Source organism: Cucurbita maxima, unplaced genomic scaffold (genome assembly GCF_002738345.1).
Source record: "Cucurbita maxima cultivar Rimu unplaced genomic scaffold, Cmax_1.0 Cma_Scf00035, whole genome shotgun sequence".
Lineage (NCBI taxonomy): Eukaryota > Viridiplantae > Streptophyta > Magnoliopsida > Cucurbitales > Cucurbitaceae > Cucurbita > Cucurbita maxima.
This window is the reverse complement of record NW_019272051.1, coordinates 995,981-1,017,737: the sequence shown is the minus strand read 5'-3', so window position 1 is coordinate 1,017,737 and position 21,757 is coordinate 995,981. Positions and strand designations below refer to the sequence as shown.

The 21,757-nt window shown below is 36.3% G+C and overlaps 1 long non-coding RNA gene and 1 other non-coding gene across 2 annotated transcripts; one reads left to right on the top strand and one right to left on the bottom strand.

The window, feature by feature from the left end:
- The first annotated feature begins 744 nt into the window (after nt 1–744).
- On the top strand, nt 745–21,321 carry LOC111467955. The gene is made up of 4 exons (XR_002714650.1): nt 745–974; nt 5,864–5,956; nt 5,999–6,055; nt 21,310–21,321. It is a non-coding gene; the product is annotated as an uncharacterized LOC111467955 (long non-coding RNA).
- TRNAH-GUG lies at nt 14,325–14,565 on the bottom strand. Its single transcript has 2 exons — nt 14,529–14,565; nt 14,325–14,360 (listed from the first exon to the last, which is right to left on the bottom strand). It is a non-coding gene; the product is annotated as a tRNA-His (tRNA).
- Nucleotides 21,322–21,757: the final 436 nt, after the last annotated feature.

Here is a 21,757-nt window from a genome sequence, read left to right as displayed (position 1 = left end):
CGGGACAGAGCCAAGAGCTGACCCGATCATCATCATCATGACACAGGACAGAGCCAAGAGCCGACCCGATCATCATGACACGGGATAGATCCAAGAGCCGACCCGATCATCATGACACCGGATAGAGCCAAGAGCCGACCCGATCATCATGACACGGGACAGAGCCAAGAGCCGACCCGATCATCATGACACGGGACAGAGCCAAGAGTCAACCCGATCATCATGACACGGGACAGAGCCAAGAGCCTACCCGATCATCATGACATGGGACAGAGCCAAGAGCCGACCCGAGCCAACCCGATCATCATGACACAGGACAGAGCCAACCCAATCATCATAACACAGGACGACACAGGACCGAGCCAGAGCGGTCTAGCAAGTGAAGAATCTTTGTTTATAGCTTCACGATGAAGATATGCCGACATTTACTCTTTGGTAGTCTATTTTCTATTACCGCCCAGCAGTTATTATCCCCATTCAATTCTCTCCCACATGGGGAGGTGAATGTGTTATAATCCAATCTGTACAGATGCCTAGTTTGATCTGTTTTTAAACGAGGTTCATTTGTTCCAAATCAGAACGAGGAACAACTTCGTTCATTTATTCTAGATCTGGAACGAGGGGCGTCCCTTGTCTTAGGGAGAGATGTCGGAAGAAGACGTGCTTCATATTTTATGGGATTCTTAATTTATACTTTTCATGATCATGTCTGAGTGAGTGGTGTTGCTTATTTTCTAGTACCTCTTCTCAAAGTGAGCTTGAAGAGTTTGGCCATTCAAAGCGGCATAAGAAGAATGGTAGAACGAAAACGGTAGATGTTTTTATACAACATTTTTCTTTTCCTATTTGGCTTTGTGGTTTCACTTGTGGATTTCTCCTTGTTATTGTTATTATCTCTTTGTGCATCTTAGGATAAGAAGAGGGAGCGAAGTAAGAAACATCACCATGAAAGGCGTAGGAACAAAGCTAAAGAGGTGTCAGGCCGATGGCATAGGCTAGCAGGCCGATGGCAGCTCTAACTCATCGCAATCCTGCGACCCCCAAGAAGAAATTGTTGTGTGCCGAAAGCGGAAGAAATGTACTCACAACACCAATGAACAGAATTGCACAAAGAGACACCAAGATATTTACGTGGTTCGGAGAGAAGAAGTTCCCCTACATCCACGGGTAGCAACCAATCTAAGAATGTTTGATTAATCCACCGCACCTTAAATGGTGTGAAAGCATCTTATTTATAATCAAATAAATTACGGCTTTGAAAATAATAATAAATGAAAATAACAATAAATGAAAAGAGATAACGACTTTGGAAATAATAATAAATGAAAATAACAATAAATGAAAAGAGATAACGGCTTTGAAAATAATAATAAATGGAAATAACAATAAATAGAAAGATAACTCTGCTAATAAGGAAAATATTAGATATTAGATATTTGCCTTATAATAAAATATCAAATATAATATATATGGTAAACTATAATTTATTACTAAATATTCTTAACACTACTCACAATAACGAAATTTACCTCAAGAGTGAAATGAAGGAAAAAATAGGGAGAGGACAAATCTTTCTACTCTGAAAAGAAAGATGGAAAGAGGGGAGTTGGCTGATAAAGATGGACAGTGACGATTGCGTGACGAATAGGGGGTCCTTGAAGAACAGGTCCAGGCCGAAATCCTCCGCCGTAAGCTAAGCGTCGGATTTAAACGAACGTGAAGCTTGAATCTGAAAAATTCAAAGAGGTTGAGAAACAATTTTTGTGAAGATATCAACAACCTGGTTCAGAGGAGGTGTAGAGAAACACTTTCTTGGCCATCGAAAATTGTAGAGGCACACTTTCTTGGCCATAAAAAATTATAGAGGGATCGCCGTTCAGCGGTGATGCTACCATGGCTTCAGCGAGAATATGTCTAACCCATGAAGAGGGATTGTCGCTTAGCGACGATGCTGTCTTGGCTCTGGTGAGAATATGTCTAACCCCAAGAAGTAGAAGGGGAAACCTAGAGCAAGGGACAAAGACAATGTTGAAGCCTGAAGAGTTGCCACATTGGGCGAAGGAGCTAATTTTGGCAGGAAGGGCGGCAACAACTTGATTGGCAAAGAGGCCAGTGCAGCACCTAGATTTCGAAGGTAAATCTCTGCAAAAGGTTGATGGGCTTGTCGATATTCCATATATTTCTGAAGAGAACACTGATGAGGATCCTGAGATTAGGGTTTCTGTGAAGGATGAAGGGTTGATTGGGAAGAAAATGAGAGAGACTATATTGGCCAAGGGGAAAACCGATTGGGTTGGAAAAGGTGAGGTTGTATGTACAGAGTATGAAGAAAGGTGTTTTAGAGGTGGAAAACCGATTAGGTTGGAAAAGGTGAGGTTGTATGTACAGAGTATGAAGAAAGGTGATTTGGAGGTCAAGAGGGTGGAACCGAAGAGTAATCAATCGGCTCCACCTGTGGTAGCCATGAAGACTGCCCCTACGGCGTCAAAGCCAGCAGGGGTGGTGGAGGAGAAGATTAAAGGATTCAAAAGTCATTGAAAAGAAAGGATCAGAGTTGTTAAACTCTGATACCATAAGAATGTTTGATTAATTCACCACACGTAAATGGTGTGAAAGTTATCTTATTTATAATCAAATAAATTACAAGATATGAAAATAATAATAAATGAAAATAAAAATAAATGGAAAGATATATTTGGTAAACTATAATTTATTACTAAATATTCTTAAAACAATCACTAATAAACCAAGTGTTACAAGTGAATACCTCACTATCACACTACTTAGACTCTTACCAATATGTCACTCAAGAAAACTCTCCCAAATTCCGATATCAAATTCCGATATCAAATCCTGATATATAACTAAATCTGGTATGACTAAATCTAATTCAAATTCCAATATCAAATTTCGATATCAAATCCTGATATATAACTAAATCTAATTCAAATAACCAAATCAAATCTAATCCAAATAACCAAGTCAAATAAGATCATAACTTTCTCAAGAAGATCTATGGATTGAGTTGGAACTACCTCTGATGCTCGACCACGAACGACGGCTGTAACTTAAAGATCGACTCTATTTTCACTAAATTGAAAAAAATGATGAAGCAACACTTCTTGACTTTAGGGATCTTATCGAAAAACAAGTGCTTGTGTACTATTTTTCCCTTCTACCTCTGATGCTCGACCACGAACGACAGCTGTAACTTAAAGATCGACTCTATTTTCACTTAATTGAAAAAAATGATGAAGCATCACTTCTTGACTTTAGGGATCTTATCGAAAAACAAGTGCTTGTGTACTATTTTTCCCTTTGTTGCTGATAATGTTGTAATTTCAATGAATTGAGAAATGCCATGGAAATAACCTCTTTGTATATAGATTTATGGATACATGAATTTGTGGGATACATGTACATGTGAGATCCATGTACTTAGAGAGTCAGGTCATTTGGTTGATACATTTATTAGATTATCACTATAATGGTAATATATATATATATGTAGGCTTGTTATTTAATATTTGGTATATGTATGACTATGGAGGATATTTCAAAAGGCTTATATAAGGACTATCTATATGTAAAGATTTGTCGTCACCTTTAAAATAGAATACAATCTCTTCCTCCAAATAGCAAATATTTGTCAATAAAACTGGTATTAGAGCCAAGTTAACTATGACTTCATCTAGTTCAATTCATGCCCGTGTCCCCTTAACAAAACAAACTATGGTTAATAGAATCCAAATGAATGGAGGCATGGTTGGGATGTATCGGAGCATGGGACCAATTATAGTAAATAGAATGGAGGCCTTGTTGGGATCTATGAGAGCATGGGACACCGTGGTGAATGAGTTGAAGGAGGAGGAGATGAAGAAGGAGAAGAAGGCGTTATTCACAATCCACCAAAGAGTAGATGACACTACGTTTGAGTTGATCGTCCATGCAAAAATCTTCTGAGGGATTAGATAGAGTGAAGAAAATCTGCTTACAATATTTACCCGTAGATTTTGAGGCTCTACATCAAGAAGATTCAACATCAATGTGTTTACTTCCATTGTGTAAACTCCATCATGTAAGAAATGAGAAGACATGACGAGAAGGTAGAAGAAGTACGAGTTGTGGAGAAGATTATGAGATCTTTACACTCAAGGTTCGACTACATTGACAATTGAAGAATCTAATAATCTTGAGGAAATATTAGTGGAGGAGCTTCAAGCCAGCTAAGAAAGGAGAAAGAAGAAAGAAGACGTGTGGAGCAAGCACTGCAAGCCAACTCTTCCCAAAAGAAGGATGGCTTCTCAAAAGGAGCCTATCTCGAGTAAGGGTAGCCTTGGTGGTCAAAATGGAGGACGAGGTGGTCGTAATAACTAATCTAATTTATGAAATAGCAATCACGTTGATGATACTAAAGGGAATAGTCATGGGAGCAATGAGTCGCGTGCTTGAGGCAGTGGTTGCGAATGGGTCCTTGTAACTATCCATTTATTGTTATTTTTATTTATTACTATTTTCATATCTTTATAATTTATTTGATTATAAATAAGATAACTTTCACACCATTTAGATGGGGTGGATTATGCAAACATTCACATGGTATCAGAGCTATTTTGGTTTAGCTAACCTGGATTCTTTCTTTTCAATGAGTTTTGAAATCTTCTACTGTTCTTCTCCACCACCACTGCTGGCTTTGACGCCGCAGGGGTAGTCGTCATGGCTGCCACATGCAGAGCTGATTGATTACTCTTCGACTCCACCCTTTTGACCGCCAAATCATTCTTCGCCATACTCTGGTACATACAACCTCACATTTTCCAAACATAGCCTCTTTCATTTTCTTCCCAATTTTCCCCTCATCCTCCATCCTTCACATAAACCCTAATCTTAGGATCTTCATCAGCGTTCTCTTCGGAAATATACAGAATCTCGATAAGCCCATCAACCTTATGCAGAGATTTACCTTTGGCATATGGGCGCCACACTGGCCTCTTCTCCAACCAAGTTGCCGCCGCCCTTCTCGCCCAAATTGGCTCCTTCGTCCAATGTGACGGCTTTTCTGGCTGCCCTTCTCGCCAAAATTGGCTCCTTCGCCCACTGTGGTGACTCTTCCGGCTTCAACATTGTCTTTGTCTCTTGCTCTAGGTTTCCCCTTCTACTTCTTGGGGTTAGACATATTCTCACCAGAGCCAAGGCAGCATCGTCGCTAAGCGACAATCCCTCTTCATGGGTTAGACATATTCTTGCCGAAGCCAAGGCAGTATCACTGCTGAGTGGCGATCCCTCTGTAATTTTCGATGGCCAAGAAAGTGTTTCTCTACACCTCCTCTAAACCACGTTGTTGACATTTTAACGAAAAGTGTTTCTCAACCTCTTTGAATTTTTCAAATTCAAGCTTCACGTTCGTTTAAATCCGACGCTTAACTTGCGATGGAGTGTTAAAATTATTTAGTAATAAATTATAGTTTACCATATATATCATATTTGATATTTTATTATAAGGCAAATATCTAGATATGTATAGTAAGAATGGCAAATATGTTTCAATTTATTGTTATTTTCATATTCTTGTAATTTATTTGATTATAAATAAGATAACAGTGGTGGATTAGGCAAACATTCACAGTTCTAAACCATAAAGAAGGCATAAGGTTTGAGGCTAAAAAATTTGAGCCATTCTAAGACAAGCCCTTTAGACTGAGGCTGAAAGTATCGATCTATTTGCCAAATGATCTTATTGTTTCTAGTCCTGCAATCTTTAGACTGCATCTATAGTTGGTTTTGTTTTTGGAGTGGTTTCTGAATTGGATATAATATGAGATGTTTCTGTGACCATTTACTGATTGATTATTTGAAATTGGAGTTGGGGTCCGTGTCATGATGATCGGGCTGTTGATTGGGAGTTGATGTATAGAAACAGCCAGAAGAGAGTAGTAGCCCTGTGCAGCTTTCCAAGGTTCCCTTCATAGCATTGCAGTTTCTTCATCTAATTTAACAGTTTATATCGCGGGAGAAGGATGATGGTACTCGGCGGAGTGCTGTCTCTGGCAAAAAGGTAACAGATCCATCTTTTAGTTGTTTTTGCACATTGACTAATGGCTGTGTATTAAGAATGAAGGAAAGAGGCATTATTAGCTGCTGCATGGAAAAATTTCAGTTCAACCAACAGTTGTGTGACAGACATTCAAGCCTGTGAACTTTCTTCTCCCTTTGATGTTTTGATGCATGTGGATCAAGATCTTGTTTTAATTCCTTATGGACAGGAATTGAAATTGAAATGACAAATGACTTAGCTTGTTTGATTTTGTTTGATGGGATGGAATGGGATGATGAATGGTTGATTGTTATTTCTTATGATTAGATTGTGTAAAATGCTCAAGCGCTGCCTTGCCTAAGCATTGTTTTTACAATGTTCACTAAACAAGTTTTCATGACAATCTCAGCTCCCCGTGTTGCAGCTGAGACCACTTATGGCAGGAGGAGGTGGATCTCATAGGGTTGAGATCGAACCAACTAATAGGTGACAAGTGATACTGATCCAGTGACTATCATGATCATGCTTATCCAAGACGTGTAGTCCAAGTTGCATGTCCATTACATGCCAAAACTCGTCTTGTAACTTTATCGCTTTCCTTTATTGCTTTCATGATTTTTGATTTCCTTGTCTTTTCTTAGTATGACGTTTCGGCAAAAACTTGTCTATGCATGGTAGACATGAAATGCTCTAGAATGTACTATATGGGGATGTGACTAGTCTTCAACTTCTCACTTAGATTTTGTATGACCATTTGGTGAAATTGTTGGTGACAACAAAAAAATTGAAATGAGATTGAGGGGAGGAGTGATTTGAGTAATTGAAAAGAGAGGTCATTTTATAGGACGGGATTTCATTGATTCCCAGAGTTGGTTGGGATTTTTGTGGATGAAATTGAATTCACCTCCTTAGTAACTAAATTCAAATTTCTATTATTAGCTTCAACACCCTCCTTAAACTGAATTCTGCATAAATCGGTTTAGGACTTCACTTCATCTTCTTCATATATATCTTGGATTCTGCACATCCCCATCTTTCTTCTAAGCTTCTCGAACAATTATTGTTTCAATGGTTTTGTGAATAGGTCTGCGATTTGTTCATCACTTCGGCAAAAGTTGAGTTCAATAATGCTTTCTTTACACAAATCCCCCAAGAAATGAAATCGAACATCGACGTTCTTACTCCTCCATGCAACACAGGATTTTTAGACAACTTAATAGTTGATATATTATCACAATATATAACCGTCGTACCTGATTGCTTCTGATTAAGAATTTCAAGCATTTTTCTTAACCAAATTGCTTGGCACGAGCATGCTGCTGCTGCCACAAATTCTGCTTCTGTAGTTGAGAGTGTTACAATAGGTTGCTTCTTTGAAGACCAGCAAATAGCTCCTGAACTCATCATGAAAATACTTCCTGAAGTACTTTTACGATCATCTATATCACCTGCATAGTCGCTATCTGTATAGCCAACCATCTTCGGATCATCTTCTTTCTTGTAGAATACCCCCAAATCAAAGGTTTCTCTCACAGAACGAAGTATCCTTCTTGCTGCATTGAGATGTTTTTCCGTTGGATGCTCCATGTAACGACTTATCATACTAACCGCATACATGATGTCTGGTCTTGTTGAAGTTAGGTACATCAAACTTCCCACAATTTGTTTGAAGTACCTATTATCAACCTCTCGCCCTTCAATATCCTTGTGCAACTTCAAACCCAATTCTGATGAAGTTCCAAATGTGCGCTCATCCAATTTAAATCTTTCAAATAATTCTTGAGCATATTTCTTCTGACAGATAAAGTTACCTGCAGGAGTTTGAGTAACTTCGACTCTAAGAAAATATCTCATCAAACCAAGATCTGTCATTTCAAATTCTTCATCATGCTCTTCTTAAAAAAATTCAAACATTTCTTCATTATTTCCAGTAAATATTAAATCATAACATATAAGCAAATAATGATAATGTTACCTCTCTTTTCAGTTTTCACATACAACGTATGTTCATACGAGCATTTAGTGAATCCCATATTTTCAAAATGAGAATCAATGCGACTGTACCATGCCCTCGGAGCTTGCTTCAAACCGTACAAAGCTTTCTTCAACTTGTATACTTTTTCCTCTTTGCCTTTTTGAACAAAATCTTCTGGTTGCTCCACATATACCTCTTCTTGAAGCTCTCAATGTAAGAAGGCCGATTTCACATCAAGTTGATAAATAGGCCAAGATTTCTGTGCTGCAATAGAAATTATGAGCCTGATAGTATCTTGACGTGCCACTGGTGCAAATACCTCCTTATAATCAATTTCATACTTCTGCTTGTATCCTTTTGCAACGAGTCGCACCTTGTACTTATCCACCTCACCGTTTTCATTCAACTTGGTTTTGATAACCCATTTTACTCCGATTGTTTTTTGTCCTCTAGGAAGATCACTGAGCTCCCAAGTCTTGTTCTTCTCTATGGATTTGATTTCACTGTCTATAGCTTCCTTCCATTTCTTCTCCTTTACCGCTTCTTCATAGACAATTGGATCACTGTCCATAAAGAATGCAAAATAACCACTATCATCGATTCATAGTCCATCTCATAATCAATCATCCAGTTTGGTCTCTTTCTTGTTCTTGGATTTCTTTGATTATGATCATGATATTCTTCTACTGATTCTTCTTGTTGAGCTTGTGATGAGCTCTCTTCATGCTCATAGTGAGGTTGAATAGGGGCTTCAGTTTGTTCTTCTTCAAGATCTATAGAAATCTGCTGATTCACAGTGATCTTTTCTTCCCATGTTCAAGTCTTCTTTTCGTCAAAGACTACATCACGACTTACCATCTTCTTTGTCAAGGGATCATAGAGCTTGTACGCCTTAGAGGTCTCGCTTACTCCGAGGAACACACACTTCAAACTCTTGTCCTCAAGTTTCTTCCTTTTCTCATTAGGAACGTGTGCATATGCTATGCACCCAAAGATTCTAAAGTGGTCTACTGCAGGTTTTCTTCAGCTCCATGCTTCTTGTGGAGTCATATCTCTAATAGAAAAAGTAGGGCTCTAGTTGAGAATGTGAACGGACCACACAACATATCTCTAACAGAAAAAGTAGGGCTCTGGTTGAGAATGTGAACGGACCACACGATAACTTCTGGCCAGAATTCCTTCGAGACTTCTTCTTTATTTAGTAAACTTCGAACCATGTTGAGAATGGTCCTGTTTTTCCTTTTGGCCACACCATTTTGTTGTGGTGTATATGCTGTTGTTAACTGCCTCCTTATGCCCTTCTCTTCACAAAATTTAATAAACTCGTTCGAGCAGAACTCTCCACCTCTGTCAGTTCTTAAAGCCTTGACTCTTCTTCCAGTTTCCATCTTCATAGTAGCACAAATTTTTTTGAAACAATCAAAGGCTTCTGATTTGGCGTGCAAGAAATAAGTCCATGTTTTTCGACTAAAATCATCGATGAAGGTCTTGAAATATTTTGTGTCACCATTTGCTACTGGAGAGATGGGACTACATATGTCTGAGTGAATCAACTCCAAAATTGCTTGAGCTCTTCTTGATTTTCCAGATGGAAAAGAATTTCTTTCATGTTTTGCTACTACATAACTCTTGCAAATTTCTGTTGGAGTAATATTTGGCAACCCAGTTACCATCTTCTTTGAAGACAACGTCTTTAATCCTTTGAAGTGTAAATGACCATACCCAAAATGTCAAAGCCAGGTGGTAGCTTCTTTCTTCACCATCAAACCTTTGGCAACGATATTTAATGTCAACGAGTATAGACGGTTGGTGGTCATCTTCATCTAAGCAATCGATCCTCTTTTGGAGTCATAAATCTCACATTCATCATTTTGGAATGTGATCACATACCCCTTTTCTTATAACTGACCAATACTAAGTAAGTTGGCCTTCAGATCAGGAATGTAAAATACATTAGAAATAGACTCTACAAAGCCATTTCTAGTCTTGCGGTTTCTTTCCTCATCACTTGGATAGTTGAATTGTTGCCAAGAGAAACCGTAGTATGAAAATTTTCATCCAGAGTTGAGAAGAATTCCTTACAACCTGTCATATGGTTGCTGCATCCAGAGTCTACGACCCATACACCTTGATCTGCAACCTTCATAGCATGGAATGACATTAATAATGTTTCTTCTTCGCCTCTCCAAAAAATTGGATTGATCTCTTTTCTTCTTTTGGAGCCTGGTATAGCATTCATTTTTGTAATGTCCAAGACGTTCTAGCATTCCACCTTGGACTTGTCAAAGTGTCTCTTGCCTTTGTTGTCATAATCGTTTATGACTAGATCTGCTGACCTGCCAACATCTCCACTTCTTTCTCGACTGCCTTTCCCACGACCTCTGCCTCTTCTTTGCCCTCTACCTCTAGGGCTTGGAGTTTCATCTGGTGTGGATATCTTTAAGGCTGTCATCTCCTCTATTTCACTTGTACGATTAAGTCGCTCTTCATGTACTAGCAGGGAGTTTTGGAGTTCATCTATTTGCATCTCTTCGACATTGTTTGCTTCTTCGATAGAACATACAATGTAATCGAACTTTGGAGTTAGTGATGACAAAATCTTTTCTACGACCGCAACATCCGTGATTAAACCACCATGCATCCTCATTTTACTTGAAAGACTTATAACCTTGCCAATATAATCATTCCCCGTTTCTCCCTTTTGCATTTGGAGAATTTCAAAGTCTCTTCTAACGGCTTGTAGTTGAGCACGCTTTACTCTCGTTGAGCCTTGATATTTCCTCCTCATAGAATCCCAAATTTCCTTGGATGTCTTCTTCTGAAGCATTGTTTCCAAGATAGTCCTATCAATGGACTGAAATAAATAGTTCTTGATCTTCAGGTCCTTCAACTTCGATGCTGCTAATAGTTGCTGCTAACCAACTGAGAGTACCTCACCTTCATTTGGCTCTTCATAACCCGTCTCCACCATATCGAAAAACTCCTTTGATCCGAGAAAATTTTACATCAACATCGCCCAATGATCATTCGAACCTCGGGATGGCGGGCTGAACGTAGCACTCAACTTGTTTTTCTGCTACCATACTTGCAGTGACAACAAAAAATTGAAGTGAGATTGAGAGGAGGAGTGATTTGAGTGATTGAAAGAGAGGTCATTTTGTAGGACGAGATTTCATTGATTCCCGAAGTTGGTTGGGATTTTTGTGGATGAAATTGAATTCACCTCCTCCTTCTCCGTAGTAACTAAATTCAAATTTCTATTATTAGCTTCAACAAAAATCACGTTTAGGCTTGTCAGACATGAATCGCCTCATCAAAATGTACTATAAGGGGATACGACTAGTTGTCAAATTCTCACTATCTGAAAAGTTATATGATATTTAAGTTGTTTGTAGTCATATAACATTGTTTTCAATCTTTCTTGCAATCTTGTTTTCAAACTCTCTTTTAAAATTTCTCTACCCCTATTTTCTAAAACTTTCTCAAAATGAGGCTAGAGATCTAGCATACGTTGTTGAGCCGAAGATCCTAAGTTGGCTTGACTCACTTAGTGCTGAGAGTGAGTGTCGCACAAACACTAAATCTTCTGCCAAGAAAAGCGATGATAATCTCCAACAAGATGAGAAGCAATGGAAAGATATGCAAGTCAAGAAAATTGCAGAAATTTCTTTTATGTACTTTGACTGAAAAATTTACTTATGCTGTAGTAAAAGTCAAAGGTCGAATAGAAATAAGTAACAGAGGAAGAGGAATTTACAGGGGCAGAGGATGCAGAAGAAGAAGATCAACTTTCAACAAAGCAACTCTTGAATGTTATAGGTGTCATGACTTAGGTCATTTTCAATATGAATGTCCAAAGATGAGTAAGGACTTGAATTATGCAGAGTTGGAAGAGAAGATGAAATGCTGTTAATGGCTCATATGGAAAGACATGAAGCAAAAAGGAGTGATGCTTGGTTCTTAGATTCTTATTGCTCAATCCATATGTGTGTAAATGAAGGTATGTTTTCAAGCTTGGACAAGACCTTTTCCTACACTGTCAAGCTTGAAAATAATAGTATGAAAGTTACTCGAAAGGGTGGAGTGAAATTAACTTTGTATGGGGTTTGTTACACTATTAGTAATGTGTATTGGGTACCTAAACTCAAAATTAATCTCTCGAGCATTGAACAACTACAAGAAAAAGGAGGAGTAGTGTTGTTCAAAGATGTGTATGTAGCATTTATCCTCCACAAAAAAGGAAAAATGGCAAAGTCAATTATGAGTGCAAATCGGCTGTTTATTTTGTTTGCTGAACCATCTGCCACAACTAAGGAAGGAAGATGCCTCCAAGTTTCAAATACGGATAAGTTAACACTTTAACACCATCGTTATGGTCATCTCGGCTATAAAGCCTTGTGCACCTTGAAACACAAAACATGATGAAAGGTCTATGACCCTGACAACCTGTGTCCAAGGTTTCATGTGCTCCTAACGACACAATTATAACTTACGTCCAAGGCTTCATGCATTCCAAATGATAGTCTGAAAACCTATGCCCAAGGCTTAATGCGTTCCAAGCGGCATAGTATGGAAACCTACATCCAAGACTTCTTACGTTCCAAGCGATGTAGTTTGATCCTGCATCCAGGGCTTCCCCTATGATACAACTTGAATACCTATGCCCAAGGCTTCATACCTTCCAAACGGTATAGTCTGAATACCTACGCTCAAGGTTTCATACATTCTAAGCATCGTAGTCTGAGTCATGAACATGTTGTACTGTGGGAGGTCTTACGAGGTTCTTGATTCATGACCAAGGTAATTTACTCTTTTCTTGTCCCGAACATGATCCTAAATTACTCCCCATGAAAGACTATAAAGGTTATGTGATCGGTGTAAAACATGAACATGAAGTCCTGCAAATCGTGAATAGGGTACCCATAACATGGTTCAAGCAAGAAGGGACAAGTTATTGAGTTCAGTTCGTAAACAAGAATGAATCGAGTCTTTCCTCTCCCTATCAATCGAGTTGCTTCGTTCCTCTCCCTTCACTGTAAAGGCTATTTATTAGTGGGATAGGTTCAATCTCTCTCATTAATCTTTCTTACATACAGGCAGGAGAGGAAAAAAGTTCAATCTGGTTCGTGAAGTAGCTCAGAGAATAGAGGTTCTGGTTCCAGAGAGAAGCTGGTAGTTTACGAGCGGAATGGGTAAGACATCTCATTTAGGTGAGTGAAATATGAGGTCAAACATGACATGCTGCTGAAAAATAGGGTGCAAGGCATCCCACCTAGAAGAGGAAAACATGGACCTCTAAAAGCACCACGTGGCGGGAGATGGGTCCTTTTCGACATGATTAGAGTATTATTTAGTATTCTTTCATGAGAGCTTTAAGACATGGATTGCAATATCTTATTTTGATAGTGGTAGAGCCGGTGTGGTACCTTTCTTGGGTTCCCCATCATAAAAATTTTATGTTTTCTTTGTTGTCTTGAGGTATAATTGCATCCGGCATATGAACCCATCATAGAAACAAGCATGAGTCTCTACTCCACCCACTGAGCTAAGGTCGGTGAATGACAAAAAACTGACGCACCCAATTTGAATTAGTGACCTAAGGATTTACTAAGAGTCAATTGACCCACTACAATCCTCCGCTCTACCAACTGAGCTAAGGTCAATGAATGACATAATTGCTTCTACATTTAATTATTCTTTTCATGTGCAAGTAATAACTCAGATCGTCGATAATATAAAAAAGATTAAAAAAAAAAGGTCAATGAATGACATAATTGCTTCTACATTTAATTATTCTTTTCACGTGCAAGTAATAACTCAGATCGTCGATAATATAAAAAAGATTAAAAAAAAATCCAACCTATCAAATTTGAACCAGTGACCTAAGGTATTTACTAAGAGTCTATTGACCAACTACCGTCCTCTACTTTACCAACTAAGCTAATGTCGGTGAATGGCATAATTACATATACATTTAATTATACTATTCATGTGCAAGTAATAACTCAGATAGTTGATAAGATGAAAACAAAAATCCGACCTACTGGATTTAAACCAATGACTTAAGGATTTTACTAAGAGTCTATTGACTCACTCCGCACTACCAACTGAACTACAATCAATGAATCGACCTACCGAATTCGAACCAGTGAACTAAGGATTTATGAAGAGTCACAATTGACTCACTACATTCCTCCGCTCTACCAATTGAGCTAAGGTCAGTGAATTGCAAAATTGCTTATACATTTAATTATTCTATTCATGTGCAAGTAATAACTCAGATGGTCGATAATATAAAAAAGATGAAAACAAAAATCCGACCTACCGGATTCGAACTAATGACCTATGGATTTACTAAGAGTCGATTGACCCACTACAATCCTCAATTCTACCAATTGAGCTAAGGTCGGAGAATGGCCTAATTGCTTATACATTTAATTATTCTTTTCATGTTCAAGTAATAACTCAGACGGTCGATAATATAAAAAAGATTAAAACAAAAATTTGACTATTGACCCACCACAATCCTCCGCTCTACCAACTGAGCTAAGGTCGGTGAATCGCATAATTGATTCATACATTTAATTATTCTTTTCATGTGCAAGGAATAACTAAGTTGGTCGATAATATAAAAAAGATTAAATGAAAAAGCCGACCTACCGGATTCAAACTAATGACCTAAGGATTTACTAAGAGTTTAGTGACCCACTAGAGTCCTCCGCTCTACCAACTGAGCTAAGGTCAGAGAATGGTCTACTTGCTTATACATTTAATTATTCTTTTCATGTGCAAGTAATAACTCAAATGGTCGATAATATAAAAAAGAACTCAAATGGTCGATAATATAAAAAAGATTAAAACAAAAATTCGACCTATCGACTTCGAACCAATGACCTAAGGATTTAGCAAGAGTCTATGGACCCACTACAGTCCTCCACTCTAACAACTGAGTTAAGGTCAGTGAATTATATTATTGCTTCATACATTTAATTATTCTTTTCCTGAGCAAGTAATAACTCAGATGGGCGATATCCGACCTATCGAATTCAAACCAGTGACCTAAGGATTTACTAAGAGTCAATTGACCCACTACAGCCCTCCACTCTACCAACTGAGCTAAGGTCTGTGAATCGTATTATTGCTTCATACATTTAATTATTCTTTTCATGTGCAAGTAATAACTCAGATGGTCGATAATATAAAAAAGATTAAAACAAAAATCCGACCTACTGGATTCGTACGAGTGACCTAAGGATTTACTAAGAGTCTATTGACTCACTACAGTCCTCTGCTCTACCAACTGAGCTAAGTTCGATGAATCAGATAATGGCTTCATACATTTATTTATTCTTCTGATTTTAAAAAAATCCGACCTATCAGATTCGAACTAGTGGCCTGAGGATTTACTAAGAGTTTATTGACTCACTACGGTTCTCCGCTCTATCAACTGAGCTGAGGTTAGTGAATGACATGATAATTGCTTCATACATTTAATTATTCTTTTCATGTGCAAGTAATAACTCAAATGGTCCATAATATAAAAACAAGTGACCTAAGGATTTACTAAGAGTCTATTGACCCAATACAGTTCTCCGCTCTACCAACTGAGCTAAGGTCGGTGAATCGCTTAATTCTTCATACATTTAATTTTTCTTTTCATTTGCAAGTAATAACCTAAAGGGTCCATAATATATGGATAATGTTTGGTGTCTTATCGTGATAAGGCTATTGATACATCCATTTGTAATTGTTACAAATAATTTGATCCACATTGTTCATGTGTAGAAATGTGAGTAGGGGTGTAATGGCCCTTATTTCTTATTGAATAGAGCTGCTACTATATGATAGCATGAGCCCACCATGACACATACGTGGGTAATCTTGTGTAGTACTTCTCTGCACACGACACACACATGCGAGCATGGGTCCACCAGGCGGGATCGCACACCCCTTAGGCTTGCTGGTCAGGCTAGCTCCTCTAAACTGTAGTCAGACACTCGAAGGGAACAACGACCGTCGTTGCACCATGCTAAACAGGATGGTCATTTCAATCTCACAGTGTACGCATCCGTACTCATCCTAAAGAGGAAGTATCCCAATGCAGGTTAACATACAATTATGCATGAGGTCCCATATTTTTCATCGTAATAAATCAGATAACCCTCCATTATTTCCTCACATATTACTTTTAGTAATATGCATACATAATCTTTCATAAATCATCTCATTCATAACATAACTTTCAAATCATAGCATGGTGTTGTGATTCGTAACCTTTCTTTATTTCCAAACATTTCATAGTGTAACGACCCTAGATTTCTACTAATCTAAACTTGCTGCTGTCATCATAACCTATGCTCTTAAGCGAAATTAAACATTTAAAACTTCATCATAAAACATTGTCACTTACATGTTCAACAGCATCTTTAAAACAACATACAGAAATACCGAATAAAAAAAAATAAAAACATTAAAAGTAAAAACACCCAATACTAACTTAAGTCTAAGAAAATTAAATACCACTATCTTATGCACGTGTCATGGTCTTTACTTGTGATGTTGTAGTCAGTCGTACATAAGTGTCTTGTCTTTACCTGAAATAGAAGTATCACACAAAGTATTTTAAGACATACTCATAAGTGACCCCACTATTAGAGTCAGGAAATACAAACACATGGAACTCATGATATTGAACCTATCATTAAAACCATCGTAGGGTAGCCTCTAGTTCTAACAAAATTGGATGTGTAGTACTTTCCTACACACAACCCATACAAGCGAATGTGGATCCCCAGGTAGTTTGCACCCCTCTAGACCCATCATAGTCAAGTTGGTTGTCCGTAGCGACGTTTAGAGGTCAGCAAACCCCTGATTATCATGTGAGGCATGATCATCATCATTATCATCATTGTGTATGCATCCATACTCATCATCATAAATGGAGAAGTAACCCGATGTATATGTACAATGCATGAGGTCCCTATAGTTTTTATTTTTAAATCATCTTTGAGACACCCTATACACTGTTCACATATTACTCTAAGTAATATGTATGCATTATCTTAATATGGAATAAAGTCATATTAAGTCATCTCATCATCATACATCTTACATTGTAATGTTATCATACATCATCATCATCATCATGTCATCATCATCATATCATCACCATAGCCTCACCATATAACATCGTCGTATAACATCATATCACATCATATAGTAACATCATATAACATAGTCACGTCATATTATATCATAGTCTCATCATCATATAATATAGTCTCATCATCATATAATATAGTCACATCATCATATAATATAAAGCAAGAGGACACGTGGAAGGGCCACTGGACATGTGTCGTCATATGTAACGACCCTAAAGTTCCACATACTCAGAGTCGCTACTAATGTTTCATGCTCATCTCTAATGAGAAAATATAACTATTACATGAACATCATTTATAACTTAATCTTCGAAAAATGCATAAACAACTTTTTCTCGGTAAAACACAGCTATGATCTTACATGTTTAAATATGAAATACTGACATTTAGAGAAAATAAAAACAAATACAAAATAATTTAAAACAATGAAATGCAAAACAAACTATTCTAACTTAAGACTAGGAATTTAAATATGAGTCTACCCTATGCACGTGCCATTGTCTCTACTCGCGATGCCGCCTCCCTCCGTACAAGTGCGCCTTGCCTTTACCTGAAAAATGATGTGGCATAAGACATAAGTATTTCTAAGACATAAGTAGTCCTATGCTTATGAACATACAATATGCATGATGTCCCTCTAAATCTATCATAATGTCTCTTCTGACACAACCCTCTAGTCTCATCTCTTTGTTACTCTAGGTAACACATACTCTTGGATATTTATATTAATATCATTTTCATGCTCTTAGGGTTATGTCCTATGTCGATCTAACGACATGATGCAATATGACACTCATCATCATATAACATGCTCAATATGGAAAACATCATAATATTAAGGTAAACGTCACGTAATCATCATACTCATCATATTGCCATAAAATGCATCAAGCATATCAAGTGTGTCATTCATCAAAATATATATACTACGCACATCATCAAGCATCATAACTCACATATCATCATAACTCATACATCATCATACACTAGTATACGATATCATACAGTACAGCTCATACATCGTCATAACTCATATATCATCATAACTCATACATCATCACATATTATCATATGACATCGTACGATACAGTTCATACATCATCATAATTCATACAATTTTTAGTCTATCCTATAGTTAGCTTATACTAGTGTTACCCATTTATCCTTAATGAAAGTTCAATTTTGTGCTTTGTATTCAAACCAACCTATATAAACCATGACGTCAATTTCAATTTCAATCATCTAAATTTTATAATGGTTCATGTATTAAACTTTATGTGAGCATCAGAGACTTTATTGAATATTGATTTCAAGTCTGTCTCCTTAACAACCTGCAACCATTAGCTAGTTTGACATAAACTAGGATGCAAATTAAACACCTAACAAATTAATGATTTTACCACTAATTAACATACTACTTTTGAGATTCAAGAAATTTATGGCTTTGATACTAACATTGTGACAAAGTTATTTTTAAAAATTTAGGACATAAATGGTTGATCTTAGCTAAAGTTCTATCTAACTCCAAATTTGCTTGCTTTCATCCTTTGAATTTGCTCTCAAATAGGTTAGAGGCTTCACCTATTTTAAATATTCACTTCATTGACTTCTTAAAAATCAAATTCCTCTCCACTTTTTTTCTCTATCTCTATTTACTATGTTAATTATGTTCATAGGTACTCTTTGTCCAATTTTAATTGATTCTTAATTCTTTTTTTCTTTTAAAAATTGTTACGGATTCTTACGTGATTTTCTAAACGAAATTAAAATAAAAACGGAGGATCTAAGATATAACGGTAAGAAATTGTGACATCTCTGTCATACAAATATGCTGGAAGGTTTTTTTTTTAAGATATAACGGTAAGAAATTGTGACATCTCTGTTCATACAAATACGCTGAAAGGTTTTTTCATTAATTAACCTAAGATATTTACTATGTTAATTAATGCATGTCATACATTAAGTTTATCGTGACATAACATAACATTTCATTTATACCATCATATAATTTATTATACCATATAACGAAATTCATAACATCAAATCACATCATAAGACATATCACACTCATGACACTTGCAAGACCATGAGACATGTGTTATCATACATAAAACAATTCTTCAAACTAAGCCGATAATAGAGCCACTTACTTAGTTACTATTCTCTGAAATTTAATTCTACGTGAGGAATCCCCTACTAATAAATTAGAATTCTACTAAACTAAGTAAATAATTTAAATTAAGTAAACCTAATTTGCATAAAATAATTTAAACCAACTAAAAGACTATTTTTTGTTTAATTTTTTTTTTTGTTCATTTAGATAATTCCAAAGATTATACCCAATAATTTAAACTAGCTAAAAGGTAGACATACGTTTACTTGATTTAAAGTAGCTAAAAAGGAAATTATACCAAATAATTTATGTTGGCTTTTTCGCGTTAATCTCAAATTAATTAATTAATTGATGTTTTGAGGATAACAAACCTACCTTCAATTATTAACAATTCTCAGTATTTTGTCCACAGTAAGGTTGGGAATAACGATTTCAACGTTTTTTTTAGTTCACTCAAATTAGAGATAAAACGAAGAAGTTTTAGTCAAAACAAATACCTGACGTGATGATGTAGTGGCAAAATTGACATCATGGACCAATCAAATTCAAAACAAGATACGCTATGGTGACAAAATTAATGATATGGTGACAAAATTGACATCAGGGACCAACGGCAAAATTGACATCATAGACCAATCGAAGTATAACCTTTATAAAAAAATTTGGTTACATTTAAATGGAAAAGAATTAGAATGATTTCATTTATGAAAACTAGTTTGGAAAAAGATGATTTCAATTAGATTTATAAAACTTTTCAATTACTTTTAGAAGTTACATGTTGTTTTTATTAACATTTTTTTATTATATTATTATATTTCAATAGGTTATATATATATATATATATAATAAAAATAAATTTAATTTTTTTTTTAATATTTATTTAAAATAATATATATATATATATTTAAATTTAAATGAAACATGTGGTCTATAATTTTTTAGGATAAATTTAAAAATAAATAAATATTATTTTTCGTGGTCACGTTTTCCTTCACGTTTTATTTTAGTGGTCCGTATCAATTCCTATTTTTAGGACTTGATCACTCTTTAAACTCATCACCTCTCCATATTTTTCAGAACACAAAACATAACATTTCTTTCCTCGATCTAATTTTAATTTTTTTTTTTAAATCCTCCATTGTTTCTCTACCAAGCTTCCAATTCTATTTTTTTTTTTATTTCTTTAGAGAGATGTCTATTACTTGAGAGTGTTGTGGTGTGTTTCTATAATATTTCAGTCAATTGTACTAGTTTGATCCTGAGCCGTGGAAAGAATTGAGTTTGCTCTTGAACTCGTAAAAAGAGCGGTGTACCGGTTTGATTCTGAGTCGTGGAAAGGATTGAGTTTGCTCTTGCACTCGTAAAAAGAGCGGTGTAGCTGTTGGGCTCTAATCCGAGGAAAGAGTCAGAAAGTTTTATTCAAATTCCTAAGAGGCGCTTGGGAGTGGAGTAGGTCGAGTTTGACCGAACCACTATAAAACTAGGGTGTTATATTTTCTAACCCTTTTCCCTTTTCCTATTTAAATTCTAAATTTTAAGTTTTATGGTATGTTATAAGTTTTATTGTTTTTAAAAAAATTTAATAATTACATTGATTAAAACCCTATTCACCCCTATAAGGTTGTCATATCTATCCAAGAATTTAAACTTCCTAAAAGGGAATTATACCAAATAATTTAAACTAGCTAAAAGGTAGCCATACAAACCTTAAATGCTTCTAAGTGTATCAAACCTAAGCCAGATTAGCTAAAATGCCATCCTGAAGCCATCAGAAAATTAATTCTCCGATTGGCTTTGAACAGCTCAATTGGGATGAAAGGAAGACCAAAGGACCTCCCTTTTACACTAGAGCCAACTCCCTTCTTTCTCAACATAACCACGACAACTTTCAATATATATATATATATATATATATATATATTTTAATTTTGGGTTATTACAAGGGGTATCATATATAATGATTTTGTATAAGATTGGTCTAACAAATATTTAATCTCTATTTATAACTCCGTTAATTGAGAAGATTTTGTTAAACACTGTCATAAGCCCTATTCTCTACGACCAAGATCTATTCTCAAGGTCTTGCTAAAGGTCTAATATTTTTAGGCTTGTTAGTTTATGAAGGTCTTCCTAATATTTGCTATATAAGGCCATTCTTTCTGCTGTTGAAAAATCAAGTTTTTGAGTGCAATATTGTATGTCTTGAGTGATTTTGGTGTTGTGAGTACATTTGTTCCGCTTTCAACGCACAACAAGTGGTATCAGAGCCTTATTGTGATATTTTGGGGTATTGTGAAAGCTTGGGCCTCATCGACCCACTTGCACAACGGGTTTGGTTGTGCAAGTGGAGTACTAATGGGTTTGGTTGAATCATTCAAACTAAATCTTGACAATACCTTGCGTAGATATTGAGACTGAGTCAACCAGACTGTACCTTTTTTCCGATCTCGCTCTATCTTCATTCCAAGTAT